The 12,667-nt window shown below is 38.0% G+C and overlaps 1 protein-coding gene across 3 annotated transcripts in view; it reads left to right on the forward strand.

The window, feature by feature from the left end:
- The window catches only part of TRIM13 (tripartite motif containing 13), a 52,601-nt gene that overhangs the window by 10,938 nt on the left and 28,996 nt on the right, over positions 1-12,667 (forward strand). The window contains exon 1 of one of the 3 annotated variants that reach the window (XM_063101661.1): positions 3,194-3,274. The exons of the other annotated variants lie outside the window; for them this stretch is intronic. The gene's annotated coding sequence lies outside the window, so the exon portion shown is untranslated. Of the gene's footprint in view, positions 1-3,193; positions 3,275-12,667 lie in introns of those variants that run through there. 3 annotated transcript variants of the gene reach the window in all.

Here is a 12,667-nt window from a genome sequence, read left to right on the forward strand (position 1 = left end):
ATATTCTGTATTTATTGACCTAGGTGTATAGTTATTTTTATGCTTTTATCTTTTAAATTTTATGCCAGAACTAAAGGTGATTTATGCACCAGTATTACAGATTATGTGTTTGTCTATATAACAATCCCCTCCACTCCCATCTGTGGTTTTGCTTTCTGTGGTTTCAGTTACCCACAGTCAACTGGGGTCCACAAATATTAAATAGAAAATTCTAGAAATACACAATTCATAAGTTTTAAATTAGTTTCCAATAGTCCCTAATGCTACATCACAGTGCCTACACCATTCACCTCACTTCATTTCATCATGTAGTCATTTTTTCGCTTGTTTGTTTTTTTATTTTTTAATTGAAACATAATTGGTTGTACATATTTATGGGGTGCATCACAAGAAGAAGGGCAAGTGCAGTACAATAAGGTATTTTGAGAGAGAAAGAGCACATTCGCTTTTATAATTGTCCTATTTTATTTTAATTCTTGTTAATCTCTTTTTGTGCCTGATTTATAAATTAAACTTAACATAAGTATGTATATTTAAAAAAAAGTAGTGTATATAGGATTTGGTACTATTCGCAATTTCAGGCATCCACTGGGAGTCTTTGAACATATCCTCCTTGGATAAAGGGAGACTACTGTGTATTAAGACCAAATGAGGTTTATCCCAGGAACTCAAGGCTGATTGAACATCTGAAAATTAATTGATATAATTCATCAATAGACTATAATAAAGTAAAAACATACACTTCTTAATAGGTACAGAAAAGCATTTGACAGAAATTATCACCCATTCATGAATCAAAGAAACAACAAAAAACTCCACAATGAAACCTCTTAGCAAACTAAAGGTAGAAGGTAACTTCCTTAATCTAATTAGTGGCATCTACAGAAAGCCTATAGCTAAATCATACTTAATGGTGAAAGACTGAATTCTTTCCCCTAAAATCAGGAACAAAGCAAAGATGTCCTCTCTTACCATTTGTATTTAACATTGTATTAGAAGTTTTATCCAGTGCAAAAAGGCAAGAAAAAAATAAAAGGCATACAGATTGGAAAGAAAGAAATAAAACTGTGTTTACTTGCAGACAGCATGATTGTCTATTGTAGATTCCCAATGAATTTACAATAAAACTTTTAGATTTAACTAGTGGGTTTAGCAAGGTCACAGTGTAGTGGATTGAATTGTGTCCCCCATTCTCATTGAAGCTTAAACCCCATTGTAACTGTTGAAGGTGGGAAATCCTATTATGGTAATTGAAAGGTGCACCTTGAAGAGGTGATTAGATTGGAAGGAACATGCCCTAGTTCATGGGCATGGTTCTGAGGGCTTTAAAAGGAGAGCACATGAGAGTCTCTCTGCTCTGCCATTCTGGCCATGTGACACAATACATTGCTGTAGAGTCACTTCACCAAATGTATTCCCTGGACTTTGGACTTCTCAGCCTCCAAACTGCAAGCAGTACATTTCATTTTCTCACAAATTACCCAGTTCCAGGTATTTTGTTGTAAGCAACAGAAACAGACTAATACACACCAGATATAAGATTAATTTACAAGATGCAAACATGTCTTCCTATACACCAGTAATGAAAAATTGGAATTTGAAATTTAAAGGACAATACCATTTAAAATAGTACTACCAAAAATAAACAACGTAGGTATAAATCTAAGGTATATGTGCAGGATCTGTATGCTGAAAACTATAAAACATCGATAAGATAAAACAAAGAAGATCTAAATAAACATAGAGAGATAGTGTGTTCATGGATTGGAAGACTCAATGTTGTTAAGATTTCATTCTCCCACAATCAACACAATCCCAAGGAGAATTTTCAGCAGGCATATTTTTAGATATTGTCAAGTGGATTCCAAATTTATATTGAAAAGGCAATGAAACTAGAAGAGCCAATTTTTTATTGATAAAAGAATAGCAAAAAGAACAAAGTTGGAAGACTTACACTACCCGATTTTAAGGCTTTCTGTAAAGCTATAGTAATAAAGACAATGTGGTATTGTTGGAAGGACAGACATATATATCAGTTGAACAGAGTTATTTCCAAGATAAACCTATACAAATATAGTCAATTGATTATTGACAAATGTACAAAGTCAATTTAATAGAGAAGAGACAATCTTTTCAACAAATGGTGCTGGAATGATTATCTATATGCACACACACGAAAAAAGAGGCTTGACATTTACCTCTAACAAAACAACTCAAAAAGGATTGTAGACCTAAATGTAAAATGTAAAACTATAAATCTTTTAGGAGAAAACATGAGTTTTTAAATATGACACCAAAAACACAACCCATCAAAGAAATATTTGAGAAATTTAATTTTATGAAAATTAAAAACTTTGGTTTGCCACAAAAAAAAAAAAAAACAACCAATAAGGAGAATGAAAAGGTAAGCCATAGATAAGGAGAAAATATTTGCAAATCACATATACAATAAAGAACTTGCATCTGGAATATATAAAGAACAATTAAACCTTAACAAAATAAAACAAACAACTCAATTTAAAAATGGGCAAAATATCTTCAAAGACACTTCTCCAAAGAAGATATATGGATGGCAAGTAAACATATGGAAAGATGTTCAACATTATTAGTCATTAGAGATACGTACATTAAAACCACAATGGGATACCACTATACACCTATTAGAATGGCTAAAATAAAGAACTGAATTAATACAAAATGTTGGCTGTGATGTGGAGTAACAGAAACTCTCATTCATTACTGGTGGAAATGCAAGATGTATAGCCCTTCAGAAAAAAAATTGGTAGTTTCTTATAAAGTTATAGCATACATGTATCATATGACCAAGCAATCCTACTCTTAGGTATTTATCTGAAAGAAATGAAAGCTTATGTTTACAAAAAAAAAAGTATGTGAATATTCATAATTGGCCCAGATCAAGCAATCAAGGAATGAATAGACAAACTATAGTAATCCATACAATGGAATACTACTCAGCAATAAAAACAAACAGATTATTGATTCATACGACACCATGCGTGAGTCAAATGTGTGTTGCTAAAAACATCATTGTTGGAGCTGGGGGATGGGTACATGGGGATTCATTATTCTATTTTTGTGTATGATTGAATATTTCTATAATATAAGTTTTAAAAGGGTATTTTAATGTAGTATTTTAATGACATCACAATTTCTACGTACCTCACAGATGTGACTTAAGTTCCATGTTCTAAAGCCAGAAGCTGCATCTGAAATGTTACAGAGCAAACTGCTCCTTAAATGAAGATCACATCTGGTAATGTAAACAATTTTATTATCTTAAATTATAATTAGAAACATTTTGAATGGTTTCTAACACAATCTGAGAGGAAATAAGACTTATTGACGCATTGGGACTATAAAAAGTGTAGAAAACTGCTGGATTCAGCAGTCAGACCAGGCAGTCTGAGTTGTAGGACAGAAGAAGGGGTTGTGAGTGAGCACTTTTCCTCCTGTGAGTCTGTCATAGAGCATATATGTGAAAGAAGAAAGAGGTTTATTAAAGCTCTATGTTTCTATTTGTCTTCTTTAACTTGAGACTTTCTGAAGTTTGAGAACAAGTAATGAATTATTCTCCTAGATCTTATTGTTTGAGGTCATTTCTTTTCTTTTTTTTTTTTTTTTTGAAGGTGACCAGGACAAGAGCTGTTCCTGGATGTTTTATTGTTGTTATTGTTATTATGAGCATATATTTTTATTTATGACATTTTTCTAATCCATTACTGATGGAATATAGGAAGTTATTTATTATTATAAGTTGATCTTTTATTTGGCCACCTTATTGGATTTTATTATTTCTAATAGTTTGTTAATCAATTTGCTTGGATTTTTCTAGGTAGAAAATCATATTGTTTAAAAATATTGACAGATTTGTCTTTCTTTTCAACATTTACACCTCATTTGGCATTGGCTGGATGGAATCTCCACTGCAGTGTTGAGTAGTAGAAGTGAAAGTGGCCTACTGTAATTTAGAATGATGGGCTGTAGATTTCTGGGAAATATTCTTTATCAAATAGGGAAGTTTCCTTCTATTCCTAATTTGCTAGAGATTTTCCTTTTCTTAAATGTGTGTGTAATTTTATCAAATACTTTTTAACTAATGCAGATGACAATGATTTTCTTTTTTAAGTTGTTAATATGACAAGCTATTCTTTTTTTTTTAAAGGCCTAAAACCTCATATGATTTTATTTATTTATTTATTTATGGTCTTTTTTTGGTTTTTAAATTTTTTTTTAATTGAATCATAATTGGTTTTACATGTTTTTGGGGTTCAACGTTAATGTATGTTGATCAAATAAATATTATTAGCATATACATTATTACAAATCGTACTTATTCTTTTTTTTTTTTTTTTTTCTAAGATGACCGGTAAGGGGACCTTAACCCCTGACTTGGTGTTGTGAGCACCACGCTCAGCCAGTGAGCGAACCGGCCATCCGTATATGGGATCCGAACCCGGGGCCTTGGTGTTATCAGCACCGCACTCTCCCAAGTGAGCCACGGGCCGGCCCCAAATCGTACTTATTCTTTATGCCCCTTATCAAACCTCTCTCCATCCCCCTTTTTCTTCCCCCTCCCACCCCTGATAACCTTAGATTTCTTCTCTCCTTCTGAAAGAGTAATGGTTACTCTGTTGATTTGTTGCCTAGATGATCTGTCCAGTGCTGAGAGAGGTGTGTTCAGGTCCCCCACTATTATCATAGTGTAGATGCTTCTGTCACTCTGGAATGGGCTTTGTGGAGAAAGACATCCTCTTCTTCGGTCTCTGCTGAAGACTCTCTTAGTATCAATGCACTGAAGTAGCTGGTGGGCCATCTGCACAGTGGTTGTGGCCTCTAGCCACTTTTGCAGCAGCTGTGGCTATTGTGGTGGATATGATGAGCCACCCACATCGAAGTGGTGTTTTCGGCATGCTCCTTGCCTGGGTGCAGGAAGAAGGGTTGTTCCCCGGATCCATGCCTCAGGACCTTGGGTAGGCCCCTTGGCAGCTGAGACCTGCCTGATTGTGGGAGGAAGGGTCAGTCTGTGGCTCCATACCTCAGGACCCTGGATGAACTCCATGGCAGCAGCAGTGTGCCTGGTTGCAGGAGGAGGGGTCAGTCCCTGACTCCAACTGTTTTTACATTCTAAGATGTTGTTGTGGAGCATTTGGGTGAGAAGGGGAGAGGGAAAGGGGAAAGGAAATAGGGTGGGAGAAGGAGGAAGGAGGGGTGTGGTTGAAGCCTATGGCACCCCCCTCATTCCTGCAGGGGAGACCAGGGGGCTTTCAGTTGTGGCTTTGTTGTTGCTGGGCTGAATGCAGATGTCGGGGCTGTGGCTGAAGCCCTCAGCCCCCCATTGCTCTGGCTCAGGATCCTGGGGTGTCTCCTGCAGTGGCTGGGCGGTCATCACTGGGCTGGGTGTTCGTGTTGAGGGGGTGTGGCTGAGGCCCTTGGCCACCCACCAGCCCAGTTCACAGCCCAGGGTGCTTCCTGCCACAGCTTGGTGGTTGATGCTGGCCTGGGTGCTGGTGTCAGGGGGCATGGCTGAGGCCCCCAGCCCTTCCCCCTCCCTGGCTTGGGGGACCAGGGGGCTTCCAGTCCTTCTTGGTTTTATAGTTGTTCTTTGGTGACGCAAGACCTTTACTAGTTAATATCAAACTTTGTCTCTGGTCTGTGGGTATTTTGTTTTTTCTTTCAGTTCTGTGTTGGATTATTCACTGTTCCCACTACTTAAACTCTGTACTGGAACTAGTTTGTTGTCCTTTGCTTACTTCTAAAATGAGGGAACTTCCTGTGGGGATCAGCACTTGAGCTCTGTGGTTGACCTAATTGCTGCTTTGCTGCTGATTCCCTGGGGAAGGCTTTTTGTGTAGCTCAGGTTTTACAGGTTGACTTTGTAGGCACTTCTGGGTCTTGTGAGATCCCGTACACCTGGGTTGTGTAGAAACTCTGGTCTGGGCCCGAGGCTTTTCAGCACATTACTCCCCTTGCAGTTCTATATTCCTGACCCCTCTACACAGAGTGGGCCTGTGCTGATAGGGGGGCAGATCAGCTGTCCATGCTGTGCCCCAGTGTTCTCCTGGTGGGCCCATCTCACCCACTGCCTGCACTCCAAACCCTTCCCATGGGACGGGCCATGTGACAATCCTTTGCAATGACTTGCTGGCTTCTGAGTGACTCCTTTTTTCAGTTGTTGTGGTTCCTTGCTCCAATGTGGATCCATGGGAACCCTGTTAGTGGTCTTGCTGGCCCGAGGGCCTCCAAGGCCCTCTTCTCCCCTGCCACCTCCAAGCAACTCCATCCAAAGGGCACAGCTGTGGCTTTTGCCAGCTCCTGCTCCATGCACTCACCAGGGCCAGCCTTAAAGCATCTGGGGCTTGGTATGTGGGAGCAGTCCTTTCTTTCTCTCATTGTGGCTTCTGCCACCTTCATGTACTCTGTAGGTCTCTTCTCCCTTTCCCTTGAGCTCTAGCAGCCTCAGCTTGGCTGTTGTTGCTTTAAATAGTAAGTTGGTTGATTTGTGGGAGAGAGTGACATTGGGGACTGTCTATTCCGCTATCTTGAACAGAAGCCTCTGACCAAGATCATTTCTTGAGGTGACGCTCATGGAATTCTGTTTACCAGCAATATAACACCACCTGCAAGTTTTCCTCAGCTATTTTAAGCTGTACTCAGAACACCTTGAAGTTTCAGCACTTCTGTTATTCACCCCTTACCCCTAACACTCTTAGGAAACTATGGGAAGTTTCTGAAGTGACAGCAGTGTTCTACATCTTGTTAGGGATCTGGGATACACAGGTGCAGACATTTATTAAAACCTGGGAATTTACACTTAAGATTTGTGCATTTCATAGTATATAAATTTTACTTCAAAAGACAAAAAGTCAACAAATATTTAGCTCTAGTTAATCATCTACATGCTGAATTACTTAGGGGGAAGTCTACTGATGTCTACAATTTACTTTTATTTATGTATTTATTTTGTCTTTTTATTTATTTATTTTTGATTACACATATTTATTAGGTACAGAGTTGACTATCAGTATTTGTGTACAGTATGTGATAATCAAATCAATATAATTAGCACGTTCACCATTACAAATAGTAATTATTCTTTGCCCAATTACTTTTTACCCAATTACTTCCTAACCCCCTCCTGTTCCCCCTGTCCCACCTCTAGTAACTATAGGTCTATTCTCTCCTTCTGAAAGTTCAACATTTTATTGTGGTCTGTCTTTCTGTCTTCCTTCTTTCCTTCCTCTCTCTCTCTCTCTCTCTCTCTCTCTCTCTCCCACTTATGAGTGAGGACATGCAGTATTTCTCTTTCTGTGCCTGGCTTATTTCACTTATAATTTTTTCCAAGCTCATCCATGAAATTCTTTTTTATGGCTGAATAGTGTAGTTTACTTTTAAATGCTCCAAAAAATAACATGGATTGATGAATGCATAGAGAAATGAATAGACATGTGATAAACCAACTATAGTAAAATGTTAATGGTACAATCTAGATTGTAGGTGTATGGTGTTCACTATAAAATTCATTCAACTTTGCTATGTTTGTAAATTTTCATAATTAAATATTGGAAAAAATGTCTAGAAATGTAGTGCTACCCTAGGTCAGCAGGAAATGCAAAAGAGGCTGCTGCTGTGATTAGACCTGTATTCTGATTACTATGTGCTAGAGCCTTTTATACTTAATCTAATTTCCTGAAGTCTGATCTCTTGGGGTTTTGTTCACTTAAATCTAGTTATTTTATCCCCTTTCTACTTTGACTTTCTGGTGCATTTATTAATTCCTTCATTCATTTTCAAATATTTGTCTTTGCCTGCTTTGAACCAGGCCCTGTGTGGGTGCTATGGATCCAGTTTTGTTCCTGCTCCCATGGAACTCCCATCCATGGCTGATTTCCAGTAAACAGTACCTCCACCTGCCTTAATCCTGTCAGGAATGCTGGTTCCTACATCTTTAGCTGAAGCTACAACAGACAGGACCGTTTTATCCATTGAATACTATAGACCCCATGCCAAGGGCCTAGGAGCTTATTTGGGGTTTTGTGAAAAATGTTTTATACTTGAAAAAAAAAATCTCTAATATACAAAAAGAAAACTGCAAAATCCTATACATTCCCTAGGCTATAGAAACTGAACTCCGATTATCCCTTTTTCACAGCTCTGAATTCCATAGGATTGCCAGCATTTCTGGTTCCAGTGGCAAATCTAGCCCTAATCTAGATGCTGTGATAAGATATTGCAATAGTCAGATGGATGCCTAAGCTATCATAGCCTAATGCCATTGCAACTTTATTCTTTGAACTTCCTTGTGCTGATTCCTTGTTCACCAGGCCACCTTCTGACTCTCATGTAGGTCTGCAGAAAGGATGCAGTATTTCTTTGAATATTTCTTGTCTCTGTGACAGTGGTTTCTCAGGCAAACCGATAAAGTAGTTAGTGATTAAGAGTTGTCACACCACATGTCTAGAATTTGGGGAGAAAACAGGTCAATCATGTCAACATCATCATCATCATCATCATTATTTTGGTCCCTTGTGGCCATACATTTCTCAGTGTAAATTAAATTGCTAATTTAAGGGGGACAAGGAATATTCTGGCACACCTTGTCATCCACAGCCTTAATTCCGAACTCAGTTCTAGTTGATTCAGGCCTTATGAAGCCTTGTTTTATCTTATTTTCAACTTTGGTCCTAACCACTACTGTTCTCCCATTCTTGGCCTTCCCTTGCCAGGCCCATCTTACCAGCCGAGACCTCAGCTTCCGTTTCTCCATCTTTAACTGTGTTATTTCAGGGCCTCTTGGCTCCAGGTCCCTCGGGACACGTTCCCGTGGCTTGTACTTCCTGCATACTCCAGAGCTGGAACCTAGACAGCTTTTTGCACATAAAATTCCTTTATTATAAAGGTTTCCACCTAGTACATTCTGACAGACATGGAATATTGATTTTAAAGACTTCGTTTTAACCAAAGCAAACAACAGAATAATGCCTTATAAACCAATATTTAATGAAACCTGAGAGCATTATGGCATATTTTATTTTTATTAGTTAGTAATTCTGCCTAGATGGCTCATAAAATTACTATAACATTCTTGATTTTATTGTTCCCCCTGGAAACCCTTCTTTATTTTAAATAGAGTACTTTTTATCCATTGAGTGCATTGGTATCTCCGCCCTGTTATACAATTACAACACTGTGAACATAGTTAAGTGATTTGACTATTTTAACTATAGAGGACTAGCTCCCTAGGAAGAACAGTGTTTGTATCCCTTTCCCTTTAGAGTCAAAAGGAGTCTGATGATAGCTCTTTAAAAGGAATATGTTGAGATGACTGGATCTTCTTGAGCCAAGTCTTTACATCTCTATTTTGTTATATTAATTTAAATAACTATAAAGAGTTTGAAATCTGTCTCTCTGATAGGGACCCCAAAGAGCTCCCTACATAGTACCTACCCCAGCTTGCCTTTATATTTTCTGTATTTTCCTTATGTTCAGAGAAGCCAAAGGGTAAAAATAAATAAATTAATAAAGTCTGTGTGTGTACAAAATGTATATATCAACATTCAAAAGCATGTAGTTTGTGTGCGTGTATATATGTGTGCACACACACACAAAGCTATAAAAAAATACGCATCTTGCAACAGAAATTCTCTGAACTATAAGTAACTCCAGAAATTCTTTTCTGGAAAATAATAGCTAACATTTAATTCGTTATCTTTGGATGATCACAAAAGGCATACAGAAGTTTCTATTGCAAGTTAGTAAGACCAAAATTGTGGGAAACTTGTTTCAGTTACCATGAGTTTTTTGTATGTAGTACCATTCAAATATATTCATCTAACACTATGACTACTCTCACTGGTACACGTTCTATACATACACATACATACAACCCATCAGTAGGATACTACTTAGCACCTCTGATGTAAAAGGCACTGGGCAATCTTTGGTCTCTTGTGGAGCAAAGTAAGATATAAAACAACCAACTCACAAACTATACAAAGATATAATATGGGAGATACAAAGAGGACTGAACTAGTCCTTACCTTGCTAGAATCTAGTAGATATTCTGATTAAAGGCCAAACTGATACTTTAATAACTCATAAAGAATTATTATATAAAGGTGTATTAATAAAGTAACACATTTGAGCTCTTTTTATAATTGTATGAAGGAAGACATTCTGTGTTTACCCATAAATATTATTACAAAAACAATATACATTATTACATAAATATTACATAAATAGACATATTGTATCTGTTATACAGACCCATTTACATTACATAAATACATTATTACATAAATACTCAATTATTATGTAAGTCTATTTATTATTATTTAGCTAATAGATAAATTACATGTTAACCATACTTCAGGATTAACTATTGTATGTTAAAACTATATCTGAATTTACTGTCTAAATCTCTCTTCAAGATGTGTGAAATTTTAACATACCCGTGGAAATTCAACATGGTTTGATTTGTCACCAGGCACAAGACATGAGTCTACCACCCCTCTCCTCTCTATCCCCTCCTCACTACCCCCCCTACCTCTCATGAATTAGGACAGACAAGAAGAGTACAAATAAGATATAAACGGGTGACTCTTGGGTCAGCTTTTACTACTACATCCCAGCTAACCTTGGTCGTTAGAGTGACATCTGTATATTTGTTTCACACAAACACTTTCACCAAGCTTACTTCACAAAGCTTAATGTGCTTTGTTGAAAATTGCTACAGGTGCGTTGCTAACATTTCAGGCATGCATAACAATACAGATTTTGTTTTGTTTTTGCCAATTAAGTAAAATAGGGAGGTGGGTTTTGTTTTTTGTTTTTTGGCGATAGGTCTCACATTTGCTGTGAAATAGGCGAGGATTTTCAGGGGCAGGAAGCCTGTCTAAGGATTTTCTGTTAAGCCATTGGCTGCAAACACTTGGTTTCAACCGCAAGTGTCCAAGGTGGTCTTGGGCAGGTAGATCAGTGTGCAGGTCGCTGCTAATTGCTCACAGCCTCTCACCTCCACCTCCACCTTGACCTCTCCCACTTCTACTAGTGGGTATGAATTATGTGCAGGTTGTGAAAGTGTGCTTTCTCTCTTTACCTTATACATTTCTGTATTGCTTGCATTTTTCAAGGACATGTCTTTCTTAAATTGTAATTGTAAATTTAAGATGTTCACAATGGTGCAACTCCCTGCCCCATGACTATCCATATTCATTTCATATTACTTTCTGCCTCCCCAGCCTTCTCCTTTCTCCCTTTTTACCTTTTCCTTTTTCTCCACTCTCATACGGTTCAAATTTCGTCTTTCTTTCTTTTTCTTTTGCATAGATTTTCTGAACTGCACCCTTCATAGGAACCATTTAAGAGTAGGTTCATCAAATGCCCTCATTGGTAATTATATCTACCTTCTCCATTTGATATTAAATGGGTATTCCTGAAGGCCATGGTCCCAAGAAATTTGTCCAGTGATGTCTGCATCGAGTTGTGTATTTCTCCACTTCCTTTATTTTCTGCTATCTTAAAAAGAAATAAAGAAAAATGTGTTCTTCTTCTTCCTCCAAGATCTTTTTCCTCTTGACTTGCACAGTGGTAAGTTACTAGCAGAACTTTCTCTAAAGTGAAACTATTGCTAGAGGAGACAGAGTTAATTAAAAGGCACACGGAGTTGCTGAGTGTGTCCAGAACTGAGAAGATTTGAGAAGAGGAGCAGAAAGAATTTTTATACTTTAGAAATTAAGAAGACCTCCTGGCCTAGTGTGAAAAACATGACCAGATAAAATACTATTAGAAAAAAACCAACAAGATCTAATGGGAAGATAAGCTAGAATCTTGTTACAAAAAATGTCATAGGTCTTGGTTGTATATTTTAAATGCACTTATTAATTTAATAGCAAAATGCATAGATATTCCCCTGGTCCCTGCTCTTAACCTCCACCCTTTCCTTGTTACATCCTGACCTTTTTCTGCAGCCCTTCCTGTTTCCTCCTTGGAGAGCTGGGTGTCAGGACTACTCCCAGGTAGCTTGGGTCTCCAAGGTAGCACTTGTCAGCCATGTTGCTCCTGTGCAGGTCATCTGTTTCTGTGCACAGGGAAAATGCTAGGGTAGGTCAACAGTCCTCCTTTCCTAACAAAAGAGCATTGTACTGTGCTGTTTGATTTGGGCCCTTGTGTGCAATTTGTGTTTTCAAACTAATGGGGACATGAGGCACAGTTCCAGTGACACACCTCTCAAGTTGCATTATAATGATCTGATTTGGGTGTGCCCCATTAGACTGTAAGATCTATTAAGGCTGGAACACTTTTATTTATCTTTGCTTCCCCAGCCCTAAATACACTGTACCTAGCTCAGAGTAAGTGCTAAACAAATGTTGCTTGATTGGAATGCTACAGGAAGGAAGGAAGGGGCACAGTTTGAGCCGTTCACCAGGAGCTGAAGGCTCGCTCTTTATGAGGCCGTATCACATTCACGTGGCCGGCAGAGGGCGCTCTCGCATCAGGAGCTATACTGTGTTTCCTTTGCCCCTCACTTGTTTACTTGACTATGAGTTACCTTTTTGGTAAACCGCAGACCTGAAACTGTCTGGAAATTTAAACTTAAACCTGCATGAACGCATTAGGATATCATCACTTGCACAGAATAAACCTATAT

This window comes from Cynocephalus volans, chromosome 7 (assembly GCF_027409185.1).
Source record: "Cynocephalus volans isolate mCynVol1 chromosome 7, mCynVol1.pri, whole genome shotgun sequence".
Taxonomy (NCBI): domain Eukaryota; kingdom Metazoa; phylum Chordata; class Mammalia; order Dermoptera; family Cynocephalidae; genus Cynocephalus; species Cynocephalus volans.